This window comes from Pseudophryne corroboree, chromosome 10, assembly GCF_028390025.1.
Source record: "Pseudophryne corroboree isolate aPseCor3 chromosome 10, aPseCor3.hap2, whole genome shotgun sequence".
NCBI lineage: Eukaryota > Metazoa > Chordata > Amphibia > Anura > Myobatrachidae > Pseudophryne > Pseudophryne corroboree.
Genome location: NC_086453.1, coordinates 167,684,803 through 167,707,779, shown reverse-complemented (window position 1 = coordinate 167,707,779; position 22,977 = coordinate 167,684,803). Strand labels below are relative to the sequence as shown.

The 22,977-nt window shown below is 39.0% G+C and overlaps 1 pseudogene; it reads left to right on the top strand.

Annotated features, from left to right (window-relative positions):
- Nucleotides 1-1,139: 1,139 nt before the first annotated feature.
- Nucleotides 1,140-1,257, top strand: LOC134968197 (5S ribosomal RNA; annotated as a pseudogene).
- Nucleotides 1,258-22,977: the final 21,720 nt, after the last annotated feature.

Here is a 22,977-nt window from a genome sequence, read left to right as displayed (position 1 = left end):
ATTTTTCACGGCAGTGTTTTATTTTTTTTTGCTTTGCACTTCTTAGTAAATGACCGAGATTCATACTTAAACAGCCGCGTTTTGACCGATGGTGTATTCATTCGTAATTTTTTTCTTGGACTTCCAAAAAAATACGAATGCCCTCATCACTGCCGTGATTTGCGTTTAGTAAATTACCGAGATGACACTTTGATGAAAAAACGGCATCTCGCTCAAAATCGGGACCTTAGTAAATTTACCCCAGAGTGTCACCTGGCGCTTTCTATTATGCAGGGAATACTCAACACTTTAAAAAAACACAAAAGAAGAAAAATAAAAAGTGCTGGCAAGTGGTATTAAAAACAAATAATTTCTTTATTTCATTCTCATTTGGTATTTTCTTTAATTTTAATTTTCCATTAAAAAGCAATAAAAAATCAATTAAAGAAAGGATTCCTTTCTCAGTACCTTGCAGTTGGTCAAAGCTATTAATGACTATTAACCCTTATATGACATCAACACTTCTCTCCTATATATTAAATACTACTAGTACATATTTATGCATAATGATACCCACATAACTGCCTTCCCATATACAGAACAAAAACATACATAAACCATATACAGTCCTTCTGTATATATTGTTTAATTATACAATTGTATCCTTATAGAGAGCTCTCTTATGTTAGATGATTTGTATTCAGCTGCTACTTGTCAGTTCCATTTACGGCAACATTGAAAATTTTCATGCAAGAGCACACAGAATTAGTAACTTTGTATCCAGATCTAGAAACAGGTGCTAACTTAAAGTTCCATTCAGAAATTATTAGTAAGCAGTATCATGGAGAAGCGTGTGAATTTATAGGCTTAACTGTCCATTAATTGTTTTCAGCTTATTTGTTAAAGATTAGAACATGGCCATGTCATATAGGTTATAAGTATTTTTTACCACGTCCCTCCTCTTGTTAGTGTAACTCCTCGACTCCCGGCTCTGGTGCTGAATTCTTTTATCAAGCCATATCTGGAGATCGAAGCCTTTCAGATGTTACCCAGAACGTGTTCTCTTCAGTAGCCGACTGCTGCTCTTGGTGTCCACCCTTCAAATGAAGGGGAATAGTGTCCTACTCTACAACACCTGCACTCTCATTGGTAGATAGCCTCTTTACTATCATACCACGCTGTCAATGCCCGATTTCGTCCGATCTTGGAAGCCAAACAGCGGTGGGCCAGGTCAGTACCCGAGAGGAGACTCCCTGGGAATACCTGGTGTTGTAGAGTAGGACACTATTCCCCTTCATTTGAAGGGTGGACACCAACAGCAGCATCACCATTATTCACTCCTTCCTTTTCCCCATCTTTATACCCAATTTGGGCCTTTTTTCTTTTGCTTTTCTCTTCTCTTCCTTCAATTTCTACGTCTTCTAACAAACGTTCAGGAATGTGTAAGATATGTTGACAAATTGTGCCATATGAACAACAGGTGACCGGTAATCTGTCCAGTATTGACCCCTTCAGTGGTCTTGCAAAGACATAACATTGGATCTCTCTGCTTGGTCTTATTAACACAGAATTTCTGTGCTGGTCAGGAGAAACGGGTGCCAGACTATCAGGTGTCTGCAACCTTTCTAATCCGTCTCGTGTGATTATTTAGACCAGAACATTCCTAATTTTTCGCATATTTTTCATATTTGATATAAATAATAAAAAAATAAAAAAATGTAATGAAAAAATCTTTTTCTTTTGATCACAGTGGGATAGTAATAACTTTTTAATCAATTGTTAAATAAACATATGTTTTAAATTATCTTCTCGATTCACATCTGAAGAATTTTTTCTTCTCTTTTCTCTCAAGAGTGCGCCCACACAAGAGCTTTCTTTCTCTCCAGTTTTCAAGTAGAGGTTCAATTAATAACAGAGACTTATATGAAGCCGCTGGATCAGAATAGATACTTCAATTATAAAAGTTTGCATGCAAAAATTTGGAGGGAAAATATCCCAAAGGGCAATTTACTAGAATTAGTCGGAATTGTTTGACAATTAGATCCTTTAATAGACAAGCAGAGTTGATATGTTAGTCCTTCCTTGAACAAGGTTATCCGAGAGACCTCCTACAAAGAACCCTAGAAGAAGTGATGAATAGTCATAGAGGGGATCTTTTAGGGTTGAGAAAAGAAAATATTAATCAAAAGAGAAAAAACAGAGTCAAAATGAAATTAAAAGGGTTATTAAAAAATTTTTGGGAACTGTTGAAATTGGATACAATATTGAATAAGTTAGTGAACTTGGAGGGAAAGATAATTTTTAGGAAGTCAGAAAACTTAAAATCAAATCAAAGTGGTGAAAAATTTCAAATTATGAATTTCATAAATTGTAGATCTACATTTGTTATGTACATTGTGCAATGTGTCTGTGGAAAGCAATATATAGGGTGTACGATGCGTATGCTACACACCAGGTTCATGGAACACTGGAGAAATATAAATAAGGCTGTTAAAACTCATCCACTGTCCAGCCACATTGCATTAGGGGAATAGAACAAATAAAGCCAACTTTTAGGGGTGGTGGCAGGTTTGGCACTCTGTGTCATCGGGAAGTGTTCTGGATTTATCGATTAAATACCTTGGTTCCAGGGGTGTTAAACGATATGGTGGAGCTTAATAATGTGTAAACCTTCTAGGTATTATAAGTCCATGGGGAAATTTACCTATGGATGACACCGGAGGTCCATTCGGGTCATCCAAGATTGGTACTAAATCCCGTAAGGGAAATTAAGCTCCTCTTGTCTTTGCAATAGGGGGGATATAGATATATATATATATATATATATATATATATATAAAGAAGGTATGGATGGGCTTGAGATATATTTTCAGTTTCCTTGCATTATGGTGAGTATATAGTTCGGGTGGGAGGTGTGTGGTATTTCTCTGGATAAATAAATATGCATTATGGTTAATAGATATATGGAAATCTGGATCCCCTTTGGATGAAAATAACAAAAATATAAGGGGGTTAAGTTATTAGGAAAATAATTAATATATGAATTGAAGTGGAAATATTAAGAATATATTAACAATATAAAGTCTGTGTTTTTATAAATTGAATTTTTATAAATAAAATTTGTATTTATAAGCAAAAGCTAGTCATTATTAGACTAATGCATCGGTTATAAACCATAATTGATATAGAATAATATGAGATATATAATAGAAGGCCAAACTGATATGAGGAAATATTATTTAAAAAAGGGAGATACTTGAAATATAATTATAAAGTGATGTCCTAATAACGTTAGATTTTTATCTTTATTTATGTCTATCACACTGCTGTGAATCCGTTTGGTGATATGCCTCTACATGAAGAAATATATATGAGGTGTCATATTGATAAATGAACGCATATATGAGCCTTATGTGTATATAGGAATAAAATAATATACATGCACAGAGGTATCTGAATGAAAATGAACAGCGCTAGAATGTGTATGTGTATATATTAAAGCAAGTCGCTGTCTTGGTTGGTACAGTACCTTAAAACGAGGCATAGAATGCACATCTGAATAAACCAAAGACAACTGCGTATAGATATACTGTAGATGAAAGTGAGGCTTGGAGAGCAAGCAGTATGCACATGCACGCACCACGCACAATGAGAATAAAGGGAGCAGCGGCAGTGGATGGAAATACACTGAGGAAACCTCTGATAGGTGATCCAGGCGGGGAAACGCATTTTGAAATCGTACACCAGCTGGTCGGCTACTGAAGAGAACACGTTCTGGGTAACGTCTGAAAGGCTTCGTTCTCCAAATATGGCTTGGTAAAAGGATTCAGCTCCAGAGTCGAGAGTCCAGGAGTTACACTAACCAAAGGAGGGACGTGCTAAAAAATACTTCTAACCTATATGACATGGCCATGTTCTAATCTTTAACAAATAAGCTGATAATTAATGGACAGTTAAGTCTATAATTTCACATGCCTCTGAATGATACCGCTTGCTAATTTCTAAAGGGAACTATACGCTTCTGCATGATACTGCTTACTATTAATTTAATTTCTGAATGGAACTTTTAAGTTAACACCTGTTTCTAGATCTGGATACAAAGTTACTAATTCTGTGTGCTCTTGCATGAAAAGTTTCAATGTTGCCATAAATAAAACGGACAAGTAGCAGCTGAATACAAATCATCTAACATAAGAGAGCTCTCTATAAAGATACAATTGTATACTTAAACAATATATACAGAAGGACTGTGTCTGGTCTATGCATGTTTGTGTTGTGTATATGCGAAGGCAATTATGTGGGTATCATTATGCATAAATATGTGTTAGTAGCATTTAGTAAGTAGGAGAGAAATGTTGATGTCATATAAGGGTTAATATTCATCAATTGCTTTGACCAACTGCAAGGTACTGAGATCCTTTCTTTTATTGTTTTCTTTACTTGCTATTTTTAATGGAAAATTAAAAATAAAGAAACTACCAAATAAGAATTAAATAAAAAAGTTATTTGTTTTTACTACTTGCCAGCGCTTTTTATTTTTCTTCTTTTGTGCACATAATGCCTACAGTAGAAGTGTTGCTTATACACATAATGCCCACAGTAGTAATGACCCTTATACATAATGCCAAAAATAATTCCACTCATACAAATAATGCCCACAGTAGTAGTACCACTTATAAACATAATGCCCTCTGTAGAGTCAATTATACACATAATATCAACAGTAGTGGTGCCACTTATACACATAATGCCCATAGTATTAAAACCCTTTATACATAATGCCCACAGTAGTGCCACTTACTCACTTAATGCCCACAGTAGTACCCCGCTTATACACATAATCCCACAGTAGTACCACTTATTTGCTAAATGACCACAGTAGTAGTACACCAGTGCTACTTATACACTTAATGCTCATAGTAGTAGTGCTGATTACACACATAATGCCCAGAGCAGTAGCTCCCCTTTATCAAATAATGTCCATAGGGGTAGTGTGCTTCTACACATAATGCTCAAGGTTCTGCCACTTACATATATAACACCAACAGTAGTAGCGCCACATTTACACAATGCCCACAACAGTACCACTTATACACTAAATGCCCACAGTAGTAGTGACCAGGTGCCACTTATGCACTTAATGCTCACAGTAGTTGTGCTGCTTACATGCATAATGCCCACAGTAATAGTGATGATTTCACTCACAATGCCCACAGTAATAGCACCCCTTATACATAATACCCACTTTAGCAACATTTATACACATAATGGCAACCGCAGTAGCACCAATTATACACATAATGCCCACAGTAATATAGCTGCTTACACACATAATGCCCACAGTAGTAGCACCACTTATACATAATGCCCATAGTATATCCACTTGTACATATAATGACCACAGTATTAGTGCCCCTTATAAATAATGTCCACAGTAGTGCCGTGGTGGAGAAACTGCAAAGATGAGGGAGGTTCCATTTGTACTGTGGGAATTATGTGTATAAGTTGCACTACTACTGTGGGTATTATGTATAAGGGGCAATACTAGTATGGCCATTATATGTATAAGTGGGCTGTACAGTGGGCATTATGTTTATAAGTGGTACTATTTATATAATGCAGCAGTAGTGTCACTTATACACATAATGCCTACAGTAGTAGTTCTGCTTACACACATAATGACCAGACAGTAGCACCCCTTAATAACAAAATGTCCATAGTAGTAGTGATGCTTCTACACATAAACCTCACTGTACTGACACTTAAACATTTAATGGCCCCTGTAGTATTGCTCATTATACATAATACCCACAGCAGTAGTGCCTCTTATACACATAATGCCCATAATAAGAAAGCTGCTAACACACATAATGTCCACAGTAGTAGCGCCCCTTATACATAATGCCCACAGTAGTAGCGCCGCTTATACACATAATGCCCACAGTAGTAGTGTGGCTTATACACATAAAGCCTGCAAAAGTAGTACACTTTATTCATAATGCCCAAAGCAGTTCCCATTATTCACATAATGCCCACAGTAGTAGCACTGTTTGCACACATAATGTCCACAGTAGTATTGTCCCTTATACATCATGCCCACAGTAGTATTGCTGCTTCTACACATAGGGGGTCATTCTGAGATGATCGCTCGCTGCTGATTTTTTGCAGCGCAGCGATCAGGTGAAAAAACTGCATTTCTGCGCATGCGTATGGGCCACAATGCACATGCGTATCGTACGGGTACACAGCCTGTTGTGGTTGTGCACAGGTTGTAGCAAAGTTTTCAGTTGCAAGAATAGAGATTTTTACATTACAATTAGAACCCCCGGTTTCTAATTGTGCATGTGTATGCACTAGTGTAATAAATGGTGAAAAATGCTTGATTAAGTTTCAAAATGATATTTATTTTAAATACAATAGCTGATAGTCCAAAATTCATATGAATGCGTGAATGAACTCTGTTTGGCTATAATAAGCCTTTTTGCTAATTGTGCAGGAGCACGCTTGCTTCTAGATATAATGAGATGAAGTCCATAAGCAGGATGATAAATGGATATATGAAAAAATGAAAATGGTGAAAAAGTCTATTTGTTATATTACAGGCCGCGGCGTCCCGCTGGTCTGTATGAAATGAGTGCACTTGTTTTAAAATGACATTCCGTCACTGGTGTTCAAACAGCAGCGGAGAGTGCGTGAGAAAGAAAGGGACTCCGGACTGGTCTACCCTCCCCCTGCTTCTGCCGCCGTCACTGTGACTGTGTTCGGTCACAGGTCGGAGGCTAGTCAGCCTGGGTTCGGTGCCTGTCTTGGGGGGGGGAGATGCACGCACTGCGACCGCTCTCAGAGTGGTTCGTTGCCGCACTCCCTCCGCCTACAGAGACTAACCTTAGTTCTCCTCCGCTGCTGGATGTGTCAGTGACAGGCTGTCTCCTCGATGCTTCTCCGTCGTCCGTGACCCGCAGACACTTCCTGGTCTTCAGTCACGTGACCGGGTTCAGTCTCTTGTTCCGCTCCTTCTGCTTGATCGTGCCGCTGTTGTGGATGGTGTTAGGAAATTGCTCCAACGCGTTTCGTCCCTTGGGGGCCTTCCTCTGGGAGAAAAAGTGTATGGAATTTCTCCTGTGGTGAAGAAATAAATAGCCTGATCTGTGGTTCCTTCGCTCTGATTGGTTGTCGTTCTTCATGTGATGATAGGCAGTTGTTCTTGTCAATCACATTGTGTGCCCAATGAGATTATTATTGCTGTGCTCACATGTGCTCAGTCTTTTATTGTCCTTGATTGGTTTTTAAACTGTCAGTCATGTTCCTTATCTAGCAATGAGTGGGTTTCTGACTCTGGAAATTTTTTGTTTATAGTTACCTATAATACTTGCTATGGTAATGATTCTTACCCTGATTAATAAACTGGTGCACTGTGCGAAATCAGAAATCAGTAGGTATATGTGAAAATAATAATAATGAAACAAAAGTAAAATAAAATACATGAAACTTTATATATTAATTAATAAATGGTAAAAAATAAAATAAAATAAAATAAAATATGAGATATGAAATAAATGAAACTAAAATCCTAAAAGTACATTACTTTAATCTGCTGTAGAGTGTGGGTAGTAGGATTCAGATGGAGTGGATTAATGCAACCTCAAGTGAGAATATATGGATGAATTATAAGCTGGAATGTGTTGAGTTTATTTCTGGTTTCTACATTGATCACAGAACAAAGATGTCAATTATGCTGTGTGAGTGTTACTTCTTACTGACAAATGATGGATCTCACTTCATTATCAAAATTGAGTCCTCTTGGTACTAATGTGTCCATATCGATCATGACTCGTAGTTCTTCTTTGTTTATCTGATGAATGTAGTTGCCCCCCCTCCACCTGGGTTTGACCTCTTTTAATCCTATGAATGTGAGTAATGTGGGGTCACTGTTGTGAAATTGTTTAAAATGTTTGGATAGTGGATGTTCCTCTGTTCCTTTTCTTATGTTCCGGATGTGTTCATTTAATCTTGTCTTGAGTGGTCTAACTGTCCTCCCTACGTACTGCTTGTGACACGGGCATTCCAGTATGTAAATCACCCCCTTGCTGTGACATGTCAGTGTTGATTTGATTTTCATTGTTTTCTTGTTTGAGGTGGATGTGACTGTGTAAACGGGTTTGGTGCTTCTGCTTTTAGTAGTGGTACATGCTTTACATGTACCGCAGTAATAAAAGCCTCCTTTTATTTGAACTTTGTCTATAGTAGTCTGTTTTTGTGTTTTGGGTGCAATATGATTCCTCACTATTTTCTGTCTGATGTCTGGCGCTTTTCTGAATATTATTCTGGGTGCTGCTGGTAAAACGTTCGCCAGTGTCTCGTCTTGTAATAAGATGGGCCAATATTTGTTGATGATCTTCCTAACTTGATGGGAATATTTGGAGTATTGTGTGATGAAGTATATGTTATCGTCCTGGACTTGTTCTTGTTTTTGGTTATATTGTAACAAAGGTCCTCTGTCTAGTTCTCGTACTTTGCTGAATGTTTCTTGGATGATGGCACTGTCATATTTCTTTTCTATAAATTTGCTCTTTAAATTTTGTCCCTGTGTGTCATAATCTGTCAGACGTGAACAGTTTCTTCGTAGACGTTTGAACTGTCCTATGGGTATATTCTTTAACCAATTGTGATAATGACCACTGGATGTAAGAATGTAGCTATTGACATCTACTGGTTTGTGGAATGTATTCGTGTGGATAGTGTTGTCTGTTATAAAAATGTTAAGATCCAAAAAGTCAACTTTTTCTTTACTGAAATTGGTGGTAAACTGTAGGTTGTGGTGATTGGTATTGATGTACCTTAGGAAGTTTTCTAATGATGCTTGAGTGCCTTTCCATATAAAAATATGTCATCTATGTATCTTGACCATAGGACGAGGTTCGCACCGAGCTCCGCCTTGGACCAGATGAAATGATCCTCCCAATGGCTCATGAATAGATTGGCATAGCTAGGCGCGAACCTCGTTCCCATGGCCGTACCAGTGACTTGTAGGTAAAATTCTTCTTCAAACCACAAGTAGTTGTGGGTAAGTATGTGTTGTATGCATTCAATAATGAAATCTCTCTGAGCAGGTGTCATAGTTTCGTCTTTTGTTAGAAAATGATGTACGCTGGAGATGCCCTGATCGTGATCTATTATTGTGTATAGTGACGTCACGTCACATGTGGCTAACCAGTAGTCTTCCTGCCATGTGATACCTTGTAGTTTATTCAATATGTCAGTCGTGTCTTTTAGATGTGATGGTTGTGCTGATACGTACGGTTGTAGGAAGGTGTCTATATACTGAGAAAGGTTGGAGGTGAGTGAATTTATTCCAGATATGATCGGTCTGCCTGGTGGATTTAGTTTATTTTTGTGTATTTTAGGGAGATAGTAAAATACTGGGAAAATTGGATATGATTTGTCTAGAAATGAGTGTTCCTTTGATGTCAAAATCTCTGTATCCAAACCTTTCTTGAGGAGTACCTGGAGTTCTTTTTGGAACTTGGCTGTGGGGTCTGTGGGTAATTTACTGTAAGTGGTGGTGTCGTCTAGTATCCTGTGCGCTTCCTTGAGATAATCCTCCTTGTTCAGAACGACTATCCCCCCTCCTTTATCAGCCGGTTTCACTACTATGGTCGTGTCTTTGTTTAGGTCCGTTAATGCTTTCAGTTCGGCTTTTGTCATGTTGGTCTTATGTTTTGGTGGTTTGTCACAAATTTTCAATATGTCATGCTGGATCATGTTTGTGCATGTCTCTATCTGTTTGCCCATAATGTAGCTGGGGTAGAATGTGGATGGGGGACGGTGTTCAGTATGTTTGTATATGTCTGTATTTGGTGGTTTATGCTGTGGTAATGGTGTCTGTTGGAAGAATTTTTTGAGAGTGAGTTTACGTGTAAATTTCTGAATATCCAAATATGTGTTGAATTTGTCCATGTTGGTTGTTGGGGCAAACTTCAGACCTTTGTCCAAAGCACTGATGTGGTTTTTGTTTAATGTTGCGTTGCTAAGGTTAAAAATTCCCTTTCCTGGAGTGACGTTGATCCTTGATCTTGCCTTTTTGCAACTTTGTCCCCCTCTACATCCTCGTCTGCCTCTTCTTTTTTCCTTTTGAGTGGTTTCCTTTGTGTTGAGACGGGTTCCATTGCTGGGCCCGTCTCCTGATCTAAAAAATGTTGATTGACACATGATTTGTCTGTGGGATTATCTGGATTGGGTCTGGTCTCAGTGTTAGTTGTGTGTGGTTCTTCTGATTGGGGTACAAGCAATGACTGTATGTCACGCCACCCTAGCTCTAGTGAATGTCGTGCTGTCTCGAATTCTATGTCATCTTCTAGGTCGAGTGGAGAAAAGGAAATGGCAGTGGTCGAACTGATTGTGGATAAATTCTCTAGATCAATGGTGTCTGTATCCCTTTTTGTGTCGATATTTGTGGTGCTGTGAAGTTTTGTCATATATTGTTGGTAGGTCAATTGAAGTCTCTTGTATATGGGTGTGTTCTGTTTATTGGTGGTATTGGTCGTACTTCGTCGTGTGAATAGATTGTGCTTGCCTGATGACCTGTCCTTTGCCGGGCTGGTGAATTTCGTGTTTATTGTAGTGGATTTGTTAATCTTTGGGCGGGATTTGTCTTTGATCCCGTATTTGTCCCTTAGTATTTTGTTTTTCTTAGTGATTACGATCCTGTCTTCACCCTGTTTTATTTTGGACAAAGTCAGATGTACTAGTGTCTTGAATTCGTCATCTTTCTCAAATGGCTGTAATTTGGTGTTTAGATCATCAATCTCTTTCTCTAGTAGACTTTGTTCCTCTTTTTGTGTGTCAATCAATAGTGTTATGAGTGATTGTGAACAGGTTTCCAGTATTTCATTCCACTTGGATATGAAAGGGATGTTGTTAGTGTAATGTGATGGGGTTTTCTTGATTTTTAACCCTTTTGGTGTTATACTGTTGGAGCTATACCATTCCAATGTTTTAATGTCCCACTATAATTTGTTTTCTTTCTGAACTATTTTTTCTAACGTTTTGAATGTTGTAAGGAAATCACTAATGTGTGAATATGGAGAACTCTTAGTGTCTAGGTCTGTAAAGACCGACTGTGCCCTTTTTAACCTCTCTTGTCTATTGCTTGTCAGTCCCATATGTGTATTTGTTTGCACTTCTTGCTCCAGTTCCTGGACCTTTTTTAAAGTCAAAAAGTTACAAAATTTGGGTGGACTGCGCACAGAAATGTACTAACGTTATGGGGAGTGCTGCTAGTGTTAACAAGTTGGTCCTGCTTGTTAGAATAAACGGTGCAAGAGTAGAGATTTTTACACTGCGCTTCACCCCCGGTTTCTAATTGTGCATGTGTATGCACTAGTGTAATAAATGGTGAAAAATGCTTGATTAAGTTTCAAAATGATATTTATTTTAAATACAATAGCGGATAGTCCAGAATTCATATGAATGCGTGAATGAACTCTGTTTGGCTATAATAAGCCTTTTTGCTAATTGTGCAGGAGCACGCTTGCTTCTAGATATAATGAGATGAAGTCCATAAGCAGGATGATAAATGGATATATGAAAAAATGAAAATGGTGAAAAAGTCTATTTGTTATATTACGGGCCGCGGCGTCCCGCTGGTCTGTATGAAATGAGTGCACTTGTTTTAAAATGACATTCCGTCACTGGTGTTCAAACAGCAGCGGAGAGTGCGTGAGAAAGAAAGGGACTCCGGACTGGTCTACCCTCCCCCTGCTTCTGCCGCCGTCACTGTGACTGTGTTCGGTCACAGGTCGGAGGCTAGTCAGCCTGGGTTCGGTGCCTGTCTTGGGGGGGGGGAGATGCACGCACTGCGACTGCTCTCAGAGTGGTTCGTTGCCGCACTCCCTCCGCCTACAGAGACTCACCTTAGTTCTCCTCCGCTGCTGGATGTGTCAGTGACAGGCTGTCTCCTCGATGCTTCTCCGTCATCCGTGGCCCGCAGACACTTCCTGGTCTTCAGTCACGTGACCGGGTTCAGTCTCTTGTTCCGCTCCTTCTGCTTGATCGTGCCGCTGTTGTGGATGGTGTTAGGAAATTGCTCCAACGCGTTTCGGCCCTTGGGGGCCCTCCTCTGGGAGAAAAAGTGTATGGAATTTCTCCTGTGGTGAAGAAATAAATAGCCTGATCTGTGGTTCCTTCGCTCTGATTGGTTGTCGTTCTTCATGTGATGATAGGCAGTTGTTCTTGTCAATCACATTGTGTGCCCAATGAGATTATTATTGCTGTGCTCACATGTGCTCAGTCTTTTATTGTCCTTGATTGGTTTTTAAACTGTCAGTCATGTTCCTTATCTAGCAATGAGTGGGTTTCTGACTCTGGAAATTTTTTGTTTATAGTTACCTATAATACTTGCTATGGTAATGATTCTTACCCTGATTAATAAACTGGTGCACTGTGCGAAATCAGAAATCAGTAGGTATATGTGAAAATAATAATAATGAAACAAAAGTAAAATAAAATACATGAAACTTTATATATTAATTAATAAATGGTAAAAAATAAAATAAAATAAAATAAAATATGAGATATGAAATAAATGAAACTAAAATCCTAAAAGTACATTACTTTAATCTGCTGTAGAGTGTGGGTAGTAGGATTCAGATGGAGTGGATTAATGCAACCTCATAGATGACATATTTTTTATATGGAAAGGCACTCAAGCATCATTAGAAAACTTCCTAAGGTACATCAATACCAATCACCACAACCTACAGTTTACCACCAATTTCAGTAAAGAAAAAGTTGAATTTTTGGATCTTAACATTTTTATAACAGACAACACTATCCACACGAATACATTCCACAAACCAGTAGACGTCAATAGCTACATTCTTACATCCAGTGGTCATTATCACAATTGGTTAAAGAACATACCCATAGGACAGTTCAAACGTCTACGAAGAAACTGTTCACGTCTGACAGATTATGACACACAGGGACAAAATTTAAAGAGCAAATTTATAGAAAAGAAATATGACAGTGCCATCATCCAAGAAACATTCAGCAAAGTACGAGAACTAGACAGAGGACCTTTGTTACAATATAACCAAAAACAGGAACAAGTCCAGGACGATAACATATACTTCATCACACAATACTCCAAAGATTCCCATCAAGTTAGGAAGATCATCAACAAATATTGGCCCATCTTATTACAAGACGAGACACTGGCGAACGTTTTACCAGCAGCACCGAGAATAATATTCAGAAAAGCGCCAGACATCAGACAGAAAATAGTGAGGAATCATATTGCACCCAAAACACAAAAACAGACTACTATAGACAAAGTTCAAATAAAAGGAGGCTTTTATTACTGCGGTACATGTAAAGCATGTACCACTACTAAAAGCAGAAGCACCAAACCCGTTTACACAGTCACATCCACCTCAAACAAGAAAACAATGAAAATCAAATCAACACTGACATGTCACAGCAAGGGGGTGATTTACATACTGGAATGCCCGTGTCACAAGCAGTACGTAGGGAGGACAGTTAGACCACTCAAGACAAGATTAAATGAACACATCCGGAACATAAGAAAAGGAACAGAGGAACATCCACTATCCAAACATTTTAAACAATTTCACAACAGTGACCTCACATTTCTCACATTCATAGGATTAAAAGAGGTCAAACCCAGGTGGAGGGGGGGCAACTACATTCATCAGATAAACAAAGAAGAACTACGAGTCATGATCGATATGGACACATTAGTACCAAGAGGACTCAATTTTGATAATGAAGTGAGATCCATCATTTGTCAGTAAGAAGTAACACTCACACAGCAAAATTGACATCTTTGTTCTGTGATCAATGTAGAAACCAGAAATAAACTCAACACATTCCATCTTATAATTCATCCATATATTCTCACTTGAGGTTGCATTAATCTACTCCATCTGAATCCTACTACCCACACTCTACAGCAGATTAAAGTAATGTACTTTTAGGATTTTAGTTTCATTTATTTCATATCTCATATTTTATTTTATTTTATTTTATTTTTTACCATTTATTAATTAATATATAAAGTTTCATGTATTTTATTTTACTTTTGTTTCATTATTATTATTTTCACATATACCTACTGATTTCTGATTTCGCACAGTGCACCAGTTTATTAATTAGGGTAAGAATCATTACCATAGCAAGTATTATAGGTAACTATAAACAAAAAATTTCCAGAGTCAGAAACCCACTCATTGCTAGATAAGGAACATGACTGACAGTTTAAAAACCAATCAAGGACAATAAAAGACTGAGCACATGTGAGCACAGCAATAATAATCTCATTGGGCACACAATGTGATTGACAAGAACAACTGCCTATCATCACATGAAGAACGACAACCAATCAGAGCGAAGGAACCACAGATCAGGCTATTTATTTCTTCACCACAGGAGAAATTCCATACACTTTTTCCAACGCGTTGGAGCAATTTCCTAACACCATCCACAACAGCGGCACGATCAAGCAGAAGGAGCGGAACAAGAGACTGAACCCGGTCACGTGACTGAAGACCAGGAAGTGTATGCGGGTCACGGACGACGGAGAAGCATTGAGGAGACAGCCTGTCACTGACACATCCAGCAGCGGAGGAGAACTAAGGTGAGTCTCTGTAGGCGGAGGGAGTGCGGCAACGAACCACTCTGAGAGCGGTCGCAGTGCGTGCATCTCCCCCCCCAAGACAGGCACCGAACCCAGGCTGACTAGCCTCCGACCTGTGACCGAACACAGTCACAGTGACGGCGGCAGAAGCAGGGGGAGGGTAGACCAGTCCGGAGTCCCTTTCTTTCTCACGCACTCTCCGCTGCTGTTTGAACACCAGTGACGGAATGTCATTTTAAAACAAGTGCACTCATTTCATACAGACCAGCGGGACGCCGCGGCCTGTAATATAACAAATAGACTTTTTCACCATTTTCATTTTTTCATATATCCATTTATCATCCTGCTTATGGACTTCATCTCATTATATCTAGAAGCAAGCGTGCTCCTGCACAATTAGCAAAAAGGCTTATTATAGCCAAACAGAGTTCATTCACGCATTCATATGAATTCTGGACTATCAGCTATTGTATTTAAAATAAATATCATTTTTAAACTTAATCAAGCATTTTTCACCATTTATTACACTAGTGCATACACATGCACAATTAGAAACCGGGGGTGAAGCGCAGTGTAAAAATCTCTACTCTTGCACCGTTTATTCTAACAAGCAGGACCAACTTGTTAACACTAGCAGCACTCCCCGTAACGTTAGTACATTTCTGTGCGCAGTCCACCCAAATTTTGTAACTTTTTGACTTTAAAAAAGGTCCAGGAACTGCAGCAAGAAGTGCAAACAAATACACATATGGGACTGACAAGCAATAGACAAGAGAGGTTAAAAAGGGCACAGTCGGTCTTTACAGACCAGTTCTCCATATTCACACATTAGTGATTTCCTTACAACATTCAAAACGTTAGAAAAAATAGTTCAGAAAGAAAACAAATTATGGTGGGACATTATAACATTGGAATGGTATAGCTCCAACAGTATAACACCAAAAGGGTTAAAAATCAAGAAAACCCCATCACATTACACTAACAACATCCCTTTCATATCCAAGTGGAATGAAATACTGGAAACCTGTTCGCAATCACTCATAACACTATTGATTGACACACAAAAAGAGGAACAAAGTCTACTAGAGAAAGAGATTGATGATCTAAACACCAAATTACAGCCATTTGAGAAAGATGACGAATTCAAGACACTAGTACATCTGACTTTGTCCAAAATAAAACAGGGTGAAGACAGGATCGTAATCACTAAGAAAAACAAAATACTAAGGGACAAATACGGGATCAAAGACAAATCCCGCCCAAAGATTAACAAATCCACTACAATAAACACGAAATTCACCAGCCCGGCAAAGGACAGGTCATCAGGCAAGCACAATCTATTCACACGACGAAGTACGACCAATACCACCAATAAACAGAACACACCCATATACAAGAGACTTCAATTGACCTACCAACAATATATGACAAAACTTCACAGCACCACAAATATCGACACAAAAAGGGATACAGACACCATTGATCTAGAGAATTTATCCACAATCAGTTCGACCACTGCCATTTCCTTTTCTCCACTCGACCTAGAAGATGACATAGAATTCGAGACAGCACGACATTCACTAGAGCTAGGGTGGCGTGACATACAGTCATTGCTTGTACCCCAATCAGAAGAACCACACACAACTAACACTGAGACCAGACCCAATCCAGATAATCCCACAGACAAATCATGTGTCAATCAACATTTTTTAGATCAGGAGACGGGCCCAGCAATGGAACCCGTCTCAACACAGAGGAAACCACTCAAAAGGAAAAAAGAAGAGGCAGACGAGGATGTAGAGGGGGACAAAGTTGCAAAAAGGCAAGATCAAGGATCAACGTCACTCCAGGAAAGGGAATTTTTAACCTTAGCAACGCAACATTAAACAAAAACCACATCAGTGCTTTGGACAAAGGTCTGAAGTTTGCCCCAACAACCAACATGGACAAATTCAACACATATTTGGATATTCAGAAATTTACACGTAAACTCACTCTCAAAAAATTCTTCCAACAGACACCATTACCACAGCATAAACCACCAAATACAGACATATACAAACATACTGAACACCGTCCCCATCCACATTCTACCCCAGCTACATTATGGGCAAACAGATAGAGACATTCACAAACATGATCCAGCATGACATATTGGAAATTTGTGACAAACCACCAAAACATAAGACCAACATGACAAAAGCCGAACTGAAAGCATTAACGGACCTAAACAAAGACACGACCATAGTAGTGAAACCAGCTGATAAAGGAGGGGGGATAGTCGTTCTGAACAAGGAGGATTATCTCAAGGAAGCGCACAGGATACTAGACGACACCACCACTTACAGTAAATTACCCACAGACCCCACAGCCAAGTTCCAAAAAGAACTCCAGGTACTCCTCAAGAAAGGTTTGGATACAGAGATTTTGACATCAAAGGAACACTCATTTCTAGACAAATCACATCCAATTATCCCAGTATTTTACTATCTCCCTAAAATACACATAAATAAACTAAATCCACCAGGCAGACCGATCATATCTGGAATAAATTCACTCACCTCCAACCTTTCTCAGTATATAGACACCTTCCTACAACCGTACGTATCAGCACAACCATCACATCTAAAAGACACGACTGACATATTGAATAAACTACAAGGTATCACATGGCAGGAAGACAACTGGTTAGCCACATGTGACGTGACGTCACTATACACAATAATAGATCACGATCAGGGCATCTCCAGCGTACATCATTTTCTAACAAAAGACGAAACTATGACACCTGCTCAGAGAGATTTCATTATTGAATGCATACAACACATACTTACCCACAACTACTTGTGGTTTGAAGATGAATTTTACCTACAAGTCACTGGCACGGCCATGGGAACGAGGTTCGCGCCTAGCTACGCCAATCTATTCATGAGCCATTGGGAGGATCATTTCATCTGGTCCAAGGCGGAGCTCGGTGCGAACCTCGTCCTATGGTCAAGATACATAGATGACATATTTTTTATATGGAAAGGCACTCAAGCATCATTAGAAAACTTCCTAAGGTACATCAATACCAATCACCACAACCTACAGTTTACCACCAATTTCAGTAAAGAAAAAGTTGAATTTTTGGATCTTAACATTTTTATAACAGACAACACTATCCACACGAATACATTCCACAAACCAGTAGACGTCAATAGCTACATTCTTACATCCAGTGGTCATTATCACAATTGGTTAAAGAACATACCCATAGGACAGTTCAAACGTCTACGAAGAAACTGTTCACGTCTGACAGATTATGACACACAGGGACAAAATTTAAAGAGCAAATTTATAGAAAAGAAATATGACAGTGCCATCATCCAAGAAACATTCAGCAAAGTACGAGAACTAGACAGAGGACCTTTGTTACAATATAACCAAAAACAGGAACAAGTCCAGGACGATAACATATACTTCATCACACAATACTCCAAAGATTCCCATCAAGTTTGGAAGATCATCAACAAATATTGGCCCATCTTATTACAAGACGAGACACTGGCGAACGTTTTACCAGCAGCACCGAGAATAATATTCAGAAAAGCGCCAGACATCAGACAGAAAATAGTGAGGAATCATATTGCACCCAAAACACAAAAACAGACTACTATAGACAAAGTTCAAATAAAAGGAGGCTTTTATTACTGCGGTACATGTAAAGCATGTACCACTACTAAAAGCAGAAGCACCAAACCCGTTTACACAGTCACATCCACCTCAAACAAGAAAACAATGAAAATCAAATCAACACTGACATGTCACAGCAAGGGGGTGATTTACATACTGGAATGCCCGTGTCACAAGCAGTACGTAGGGAGGACAGTTAGACCACTCAAGACAAGATTAAATGAACACATCCGGAACATAAGAAAAGGAACAGAGGAACATCCACTATCCAAACATTTTAAACAATTTCACAACAGTGACCCCACATTTCTCACATTCATAGGATTAAAAGAGGTCAAACCCAGGTGGAGGGGGGGCAACTACATTCATCAGATAAACAAAGAAGAACTACGAGTCATGATCGATATGGACACATTAGTACCAAGAGGACTCAATTTTGATAATGAAGTGAGATCCATCATTTGTCAGTAAGAAGTAACACTCACACAGCAAAATTGACATCTTTGTTCTGTGATCAATGTAGAAACCAGAAATAAACTCAACACATTCCATCTTATAATTCATCCATATATTCTCACTTGAGGTTGCATTAATCTACTCCATCTGAATCCTACTACCCACACTCTACAGCAGATTAAAGTAATGTACTTTTAGGATTTTAGTTTCATTTATTTCATATCTCATATTTTATTTTATTTTATTTTATTTTTTACCATTTATTAATTAATATATAAAGTTTCATGTATTTTATTTTACTTTTGTTTCATTATTATTATTTTCACATATACCTACTGATTTCTGATTTCGCACAGTGCACCAGTTTATTAATTAGGGTAAGAATCATTACCATAGCAAGTATTATAGGTAACTATAAACAAAAAATTTCCAGAGTCAGAAACCCACTCATTGCTAGATAAGGAACATGACTGACAGTTTAAAAACCAATCAAGGACAATAAAAGACTGAGCACATGTGAGCACAGCAATAATAATCTCATTGGGCACACAATGTGATTGACAAGAACAACTGCCTATCATCACATGAAGAACGACAACCAATCAGAGCGAAGGAACCACAGATCAGGCTATTTATTTCTTCACCACAGGAGAAATTCCATACACTTTTTCCAACGCGTTGGAGCAATTTCCTAACACCATCCACAACAGCGGCACGATCAAGCAGAAGGAGCGGAACAAGAGACTGAACCCGGTCACGTGACTGAAGACCAGGAAGTGTATGCGGGTCACGGACGACGGAGAAGCATTGAGGAGACAGCCTGTCACTGACACATCCAGCAGCGGAGGAGAACTAAGGTGAGTCTCTGTAGGCGGAGGGAGTGCGGCAACGAACCACTCTGAGAGCGGTCGCAGTGCGTGCATCTCCCCCCCCAAGACAGGCACCGAACCCAGGCTGACTAGCCTCCGACCTGTGACCGAACACAGTCACAGTGACGGCGGCAGAAGCAGGGGGAGGGTAGACCAGTCCGGAGTCCCTTTCTTTCTCACGCACTCTCCGCTGCTGTTTGAACACCAGTGACGGAATGTCATTTTAAAACAAGTGCACTCATTTCATACAGACCAGCGGGACGCCGCGGCCTGTAATATAACAAATAGACTTTTTCACCATTTTCATTTTTTCATATATCCATTTATCATCCTGCTTATGGACTTCATCTCATTATATCTAGAAGCAAGCGTGCTCCTGCACAATTAGCAAAAAGGCTTATTATAGCCAAACAGAGTTCATTCACGCATTCATATGAATTCTGGACTATCAGCTATTGTATTTAAAATAAATATAATTTTGAAACTTAATCAAGCATTTTTCACCATTTATTACACTAGTGCATACACATGCACAATTAGAAACCGGGGGTGAAGCGCAGTGTAAAAATCTCTACTCTTGCACCGTTTATTCTAACAAGCAGGACCAACTTGTTAACACTAGCAGCACTCCCCGTAACGTTAGTACATTTCTGTGCGCAGTCCACCCAAATTTTGTAACTTTTTTACTTTAAAAAAGGTCCAGGAACTGCAGCAAGAAGTGCAAACAAATACACATATGGGACTGACAAGCAATAGACAAGAGAGGTTAAAAAGGGCACAGTCGGTCTTTACAGACCAGTTCTCCATATTCACACATTAGTGATTTCCTTACAACATTCAAAACGTTAGAAAAAATAGTTCAGAAAGAAAACAAATTATGGTGGGACATTATAACATTGGAATGGTATAGCTCCAACAGTATAACACCAAAAGGGTTAAAAATCAAGAAAACCCCATCACATTACACTAACAACATCCCTTTCATATCCAAGTGGAATGAAATACTGGAAACCTGTTCGCAATCACTCATAACACTATTGATTGACACACAAAAAGAGGAACAAAGTCTACTAGAGAAAGAGATTGATGATCTAAACACCAAATTACAGCCATTTGAGAAAGATGACGAATTCAAGACACTAGTACATCTGACTTTGTCCAAAATAAAACAGGGTGAAGACAGGATCGTAATCACTAAGAAAAACAAAATACTAAGGGACAAATACGGGATCAAAGACAAATCCCGCCCAAAGATTAACAAATCCACTACAATAAACACGAAATTCACCAGCCCGGCAAAGGACAGGTCATCAGGCAAGCACAATCTATTCACACGACGAAGTACGACCAATACCACCAATAAACAGAACACACCCATATACAAGAGACTTCAATTGACCTACCAACAATATATGACAAAACTTCACAGCACCACAAATATCGACACAAAAAGGGATACAGACACCATTGATCTAGAGAATTTATCCACAATCAGTTCGACCACTGCCATTTCCTTTTCTCCACTCGACCTAGAAGATGACATAGAATTCGAGACAGCACGACATTCACTAGAGCTAGGGTGGCGTGACATACAGTCATTGCTTGTACCCCAATCAGAAGAACCACACACAACTAACACTGAGACCAGACCCAATCCAGATAATCCCACAGACAAATCATGTGTCAATCAACATTTTTTAGATCAGGAGACGGGCCCAGCAATGGAACCCGTCTCAACACAGAGGAAACCACTCAAAAGGAAAAAAGAAGAGGCAGACGAGGATGTAGAGGGGGACAAAGTTGCAAAAAGGCAAGATCAAGGATCAACGTCACTCCAGGAAAGGGAATTTTTAACCTTAGCAACGCAACATTAAACAAAAACCACATCAGTGCTTTGGACAAAGGTCTGAAGTTTGCCCCAACAACCAACATGGACAAATTCAACACATATTTGGATATTCAGAAATTTACACGTAAACTCACTCTCAAAAAATTCTTCCAACAGACACCATTACCACAGCATAAACCACCAAATACAGACATATACAAACATACTGAACACCGTCCCCATCCACATTCTACCCCAGCTACATTATGGGCAAACAGATAGAGACATTCACAAACATGATCCAGCATGACATATTGGAAATTTGTGACAAACCACCAAAACATAAGACCAACATGACAAAAGCCGAACTGAAAGCATTAACGGACCTAAACAAAGACACGACCATAGTAGTGAAACCAGCTGATAAAGGAGGGGGGATAGTCGTTCTGAACAAGGAGGATTATCTCAAGGAAGCGCACAGGATACTAGACGACACCACCACTTACAGTAAATTACCCACAGACCCCACAGCCAAGTTCCAAAAAGAACTCCAGGTACTCCTCAAGAAAGGTTTGGATACAGTGATTTTGACATCAAAGGAACACTCATTTCTAGACAAATCACATCCAATTATCCCAGTATTTTACTATCTCCCTAAAATACACATAAATAAACTAAATCCACCAGGCAGACCGATCATATCTGGAATAAATTCACTCACCTCCAACCTTTCTCAGTATATAGACACCTTCCTACAACCGTACGTATCAGCACAACCATCACATCTAAAAGACACGACTGACATATTGAATAAACTACAAGGTATCACATGGCAGGAAGACAACTGGTTAGCCACATGTGACGTGACGTCACTATACACAATAATAGATCACGATCAGGGCATCTCCAGCGTACATCATTTTCTAACAAAAGACGAAACTATGACACCTGCTCAGAGAGATTTCATTATTGAATGCATACAACACATACTTACCCACAACTACTTGTGGTTTGAAGATTAATTTTACCTACAAGTCACTGGCACGGCCATGGGAACGAGGTTCGCGCCTAGCTACGCCAATCTATTCATGAGCCATTGGGAGGATCATTTCATCTGGTCCAAGGCGGAGCTCGGTGCGAACCTCGTCCTATGGTCAAGATACATAGATGACATATTTTTTATATGGAAAGGCACTCAAGCATCATTAGAAAACTTCCTAAGGTGCATCAATACCAATCACCACAACCTACAGTTTACCACCAATTTCAGTAAAGAAAAAGTTGAATTTTTGGATCTTAACATTTTTATAACAGACAACACTATCCACACGAATACATTCCACAAACCAGTAGACATCAATAGCTACATTCTTACATCCAGTGGTCATTATCACAATTGGTTAAAGAACATACCCATAGGACAGTTCAAACGTCTACGAAGAAACTGTTCACGTCTGACAGATTATGACACACAGGGACAAAATTTAGAGAGCAAATTTATAGAAAAGAAATAT